Below are 6,000 nucleotides of genomic sequence, written 5' to 3' on the forward strand. Positions count from 1 at the left end.
GATCATTGCTAGACAACCATTTTCAGCTCATACCATAGATTTTCAAGTAGATTTAAGTCAAAACTGTAACTCAAGAACATTGTCTTCTTGGTAAGCAACGTCAGTTTGCCTTGTGTTTTAGGTTATTGTCCTGCTGAAAGGTGAATTAATCTCCCAGTGTCTGTTTGAAAGCAAACTGAACCAGGTTTTCCTCTAGGATTTTGCCTGTGCTTAGCTTCCTTTCATTTCTTTTTTATCCTGAAAAACTTTTACAAGCTTACCCATATCATGATGCAGTCACCACAATGCTTGAAAAAGATATAAATGCAATGACGAGAGCTGAGGTGATTACTTATCAAAGACACGTTTGTACTACATGGTATACTGTATGTGGTGTGGATTTCAAAAATAGGTATCTTTGAGATTCTCAGTTATCTAGAATTCTATCAATTCCCATCTTTCAATTAGAAACAAATTTGAATTAGATCAGATAGGTTTGTTGTAACTGTTGCCAAATAATGACTTTAACATATATTGCTAAGAATACGATGAGTCCCTAAGTGGGTCTCTAACTGAGCCCACCAGCACCAATGACAAACACCTTAACCACTGCACCAATAAGGGATATTATATATCCCTTAAACACATATCACTATGTGTTTATTGCGCCAGTATAGTTGGGCCCTGTCCAGAAGAAACCCTACCCCCTACTTCCTATGCGGCACTTGTGTAGATCTGAAACAACTTGATAGGTGTAAGCAATAGGGTGAATGCAATTTAAATTAAATCTCAGCTCTGTTAAAAGTACACTCAAGAAAAACTTGTTTTGATCATAGTGATTCAGGAGTATTATTAAAACAGGTTAATATGTCCCACCAACAACCCTTAATTATATTGTTGAAATAAGTAAATCAAATGATTGATGAGAGAACAGTCATATTAACTGATTACTAACACAGACATGGTGGCGTAGCAGGAAGATTTGAATGTTGTGAATGAAGAGGTGTTGATTTCAAATCCCAGATGAGGACATGTTGAATAATTATTACTGTTTAAATGAACATGCACAGCATAATCATTTATGTCAAAGTGTGTCAAATACGTAAGTTGAGAACACTGTATGTAAGAATCACTGTGTGATTATGTCTAACCTTGCCAACAGACAAATGGAGCTGTGGGTGGTTCAGTGTTTCACCAATCATGGGCTTGGCAACAGTAACAAGGCGTAATGTGTCATTTAGCAAAAAAAAATTTTTTGGGGGGGGGGCGTTTCTTTGGACCTTCAGGGGACATCCTGACAACTGATACACAGAAATGCTCTTGTAACGTACCCATGAAACATGTCTAGAACTTTAATATCTTACATTCTGAGAACATGGCAACCAAAGTTCTGTGTAGGTTTGATGTGAAAATGATGAAATATTCTCCAATCCTCAGAAAACTGGACAGAACGTGTCTAGAACATTATTGTTGTATATTCTGAGAACATTGTAACTATGTCCTAGATAAGTTATGTTTGACTTTAAGAGAATGTTCTAACTAATACCAAAACATGCAACAAAAAGTTATTGCTAACATTGATAGAATAACGGAAAACTGGACATTCAAACATTAGGGGAACATTACGGGTAACGTTACCCCTAGAATTGTTAGCTGGGTGGTCTATATTGAAGGCTGCTGGGACCAGGCTGAACAAAGCTGAGGAGAATACCGCTGCCCCCCTTTTCCAAAAGACCAGAACTGGAAAGGAAAACCATTTTGGCAGAGATGGTTAGGAAAGTTAAAGTCTTAGGAGTCCAAACTCCTCCTCCTGTTCAAAGCTATGCTGGGCCTGAAGATGCTGCTGCTATGCTGGGCCTGAAGATGCTGCTGCTATGCTGGGTCTGAAGATGCTGCTGCTCTGCTGGGTCTGAAGTCTTGTTTGGTGTGTCTGGCTATATTTTGTGAGACTCACCTTCAGCGCCATTTGGAATCACCCTCTCTAAAGAAGCATTCACTGGTTGACGCCACCAGGCAACTACAGGATAATATCTGCTACCTTCTACTGTCGTACTGATCAGCAGTGTGTCTGTATGCTGTGTGTGATGGATGAACACAGGAGCCATGCTACCGTCTCAGCTGCAGCAGAGAAGACAGTCAGACAGACAGACAGACAGACAGACAGGTGGGGCTTGTCATAGCATTCACACACCCCATAGTATATGACAGGGAGACAGGGAAGTGCTGTATTTTTACATACTTGCGTATGTAAAGGGTGTGTTCTTTATGTGTGCAAAAGGAAATATTGTCAACAAATGCATGGTCTTAATTTGGAGACTGGAGAATAATGCATCAAACATACACATTTATGCCTGTCTGTAACACTAAAGCTATCAATAGAGGGAGACAAATTACTGCAGTGTTTTTGGGAAATTCACAAGACAACAATCAAATCAGGTGGGTTATTTTCAATAAATATGTGGAAATGTATATTTTCAAACAATGCCTGGAAAGCTGACATGAAATGTCTAGTTCCCTTTCAGTCGGTCACTCGGTATAACATACTATGGGGAATCAACAACCAATCATATTCACCTGAAGAAATCACACCCAACGGGAAAATGGATGCCCTCGAAGCCCCACTTCCTGGGTATAATACTAGGGCTCGCAATAATTCCCTAAATTCTTTGCTCTTCAGCTCGCCTGAAGGAAGAACGTGTCACGCAATTTGCTAACTTTTCAACATTTGTTCTCCGACTTAGGTGTCTGTTAGAGGGGAGAGGGTACTTGTCCCCCTAGATGTTGTGAGTTTTGGGTCTTGGTATCGGTTTTTGTGTTTGCTAAAATTGAACTACTTTTTGCTCTGCTTGTGTAACCAGCTTGAGTAAGACGGCCAGTGGTAAGAGTAAGTTCAAACAGGCAAACCAGCCGATTTTGAACCTCCGACTATGCCCAAGGACAAGGGTACTCAACTCTTACCCTACGAGGCCCAGAGACTGCTGGTTTTCTGTTCTACCTGATAATTAATTTAACACACCTGGTGTCCCATGTCTATATCAGTCCCTGATTAGAGGGGAACAATGAAAAAATGCAGTTGAACTGGCTTCGAGGTCCAGAGTTGAGTTTGAGGGCCCTAGAGCATGTGGTAAAGATACTCATGAGTGCTGTCTGGGGTGGAAACACGCACAGGAGGCTTTGGCTTAGACCAGTTTGTGTGACCATTGTTTCCAGCTGGGCTCAACTTCCATTGGGTGTCAGGGCTGACTTTGTGGAAAAGATTGGGGCTGCTGGCGAAGGGTCTTCAGGCATCTACTGTGGCAACAGTGCTCCCAAGTGGCTCGGTCAATGGGGGAAACTTACTGGTTTCCGAAGTCCCCGAATCCGGTGTGGTCCGGGTATCAGAATGGCTGTACCATGTAAGCACATTGTTTCTACCCAAGGTTCCTCAGTGTTCAGGGGTATCGAGAGTGAGGTATCGTCCAGGTGTGGACATAATAAACACAGATCCTTCCCCACATTCAGACACATAGCTGTCAAGGGTGGTGGAGACAAAAAAAATGACAAAAAAAAGAATATCCCAGTCCTCAGGGTGGCGCTCTGCCCATTAAGGACATAATGTATGGGAGACTGGGAGCATGTTCCGTCCAGTGGCGGGCATATGCAGTTTCACCACGGGTGATGTGGACAGTGACTAAGGGGTACCACCTGCCGTTTGCTGTGCGTCCTCCTCCATTCGTGGCAGTCCTAGCACCTGTCGTCTTCAAAAGCAGGCTATTCGGGTGGTTCCAGTGTCAGAAGTATAGAGCGGTTGGTGCAGCCGGTACTTCTTAGTTCCCAAGAGCGATGGAACGTTGCGTCCCATCCTGGACTTGCGTGTTTTAAACAAGTACCCCAAGGTCCGCAAGTTTAGGATAGACAGCCCTACCCCGGGGTCTCGTCCTCTGGTGGTGCGGTTCCTGAAAGGCGTGCGCCGGCTCAGACCAGTTTCTAAGCCTTTGGGACCTTCCATGGATCAAAGCCTCAATTTGAACCATTGGAGTCTGTGGACCTGAAGGTCTTTTCCTACAAGACTGCCCTGCTCATGGCCTTGGTGTCGGCCAAGTCCGTTGGGGATCTCCATGCGCTCTCAGTACACGCGGCAGGTAGCCTGGCGGACAGGAGCGTTGGGCCAGTAACCGAAAGGTTGCTGGATCGAATCCCCAAGGTAAAAATCTGTTATTTTGCCCCTGAGCATGGCAGTTAAACCATTGTTCCACCGGTGCCAATGACGTGGATGTTGATTATGGCAGCACCCCGCACCTCTCTGATTCAGAGGGGTTGGGTTAAATGTGGAAGACACATTTCCGTTGAATGCATTCCGTTGTACAACTAACTAGGTATTTCTCTTCCTGTTTGGAGCTTGCGCCTGGCGACTCCAAAGTGATGTTACATCCTAATGCAGCTTTTTCTCCCAAGGTTATGCCTTTGTCTTACAGGTCCCTGGCTTTCAAGCTGTTCACTTTCTCACCTCCTCCATTTGCTTCCAGTCAACAATGGAGGTTGCATAGCCTGTGTCCGGTGCATGCTTTACGCACATACAGTGCCTTCGGAAAGTATTCAGACCCCTTGACTTTTTCCACATTTTGTGATCTTACAGCCTTATTCTAAAATTGATGAAATTGTTTTTTTTCTCTCATCAATCTACCCACAATGACAAAGCAAAAACAGGTTTAGACATTTTTGCTAATTTATCAAAATAAAAAAATGAAATATCACATTTACATAAGTATTCAGACCCTTTACTCAGTACTTTGTTGAAGCACCTTTGGTAGCGATTACAGCATTGAGTCTTCTTGGGTATGACGCTACAAGCTTGGCACATCTGTATTTGGGAAGTTTCTCCCATTCTTCTCTGCAGATTCACTCAAGCTCTGTCAGGTTGGATGGGGAGCGTTGCTGCACAGCTATTTTAAAGTCTCTCCAGAGATGTTCGATCGGGTTCAAGTCCGGGATCTGGCTGGGCCACGCAAGGACATTCAGAGACTTGTCCCGAAGCCACTCCTGCATTGTCTTGGCTGTGTGCTTAGGGTCGTTGTCCTGTTGGAAGGTGAACCTTCGCCCCAGTCTGAGGTCCTGAGCACTCTGGAGCAGGTTTTCATCAAGGATCTCTCTGTACTTTGCTCCGTTCATCTTTGCCTCGATCCTGACTAGTCTCCCAGACCCTGCTGCTGAAAAACATCCCCACAGCATGATGCTGCCACCACCATGCTTCACCGTAGGGATGGTGTCTGGTTTCCTCCAGACGTGACACTTGGCCTTCAGGCCAAAGAGTTCAATCTTGGTTTCATCAGACCAGAGAATCTGGTTTCTCATGGTCTGAGTCTTTTGGTGCCTTTTGGCAAACTCCAAGCAGGCTGTCATGTGCCTTTTACTGAGGATTGGCTTCCACCTGGCCACTCTACCATAAAGGCCTGATTGGTGTAGTGTTGCAGAGATGGGTTGTCCTTCTGGAAGATTTTCCCATCTCAGAGGAATTTCAATGCTGCAGACATTTTTTGGTACCCTTCCCCAGATCGGTGCCTGTCTCGGAGCTCTACGGACAATTCCTTTGACCTCATGACTTAGTTTTTGCTCTGACATGCACTGTCATCTGTGGACCTTATATAGACAGGTGTTTTCCTTTCCACATCATGTCCAATCAATTGAATTTACCACAGGTGGACTCCAATCAAGTTGTAGAAACATCTCAAGGATGATCAATGGAAACAGGATGCACCTGAGCTCAATTTCAAGTCTCATAGCAAAGGGTCTGAATACTTACGTAATAACCTGTTTTCACTTTGTCATTATGGGGTATTCTGTGTAGGTTGCAGAGGAATTTGTTTCATTTAATCCATTTTAGAACAAGGCTGTAATGTAACAAATGTGAAAAAGTAAAGGGGTCTGAATACTTTCCGAAGGCACTGTATATGGATAGGACCAAGGATATCCCGGTTTGTGACGAGCTTTTTGTCTGTTTCGCTAATCCATCTCAGGGTAGGGCGATTTTCTAAGCAGTGTCTT

Source organism: Salmo salar, chromosome 14 (assembly GCF_965601325.2).
Source record: "Salmo salar chromosome 14, fSalSal1, whole genome shotgun sequence".
NCBI lineage: Eukaryota > Metazoa > Chordata > Actinopteri > Salmoniformes > Salmonidae > Salmo > Salmo salar.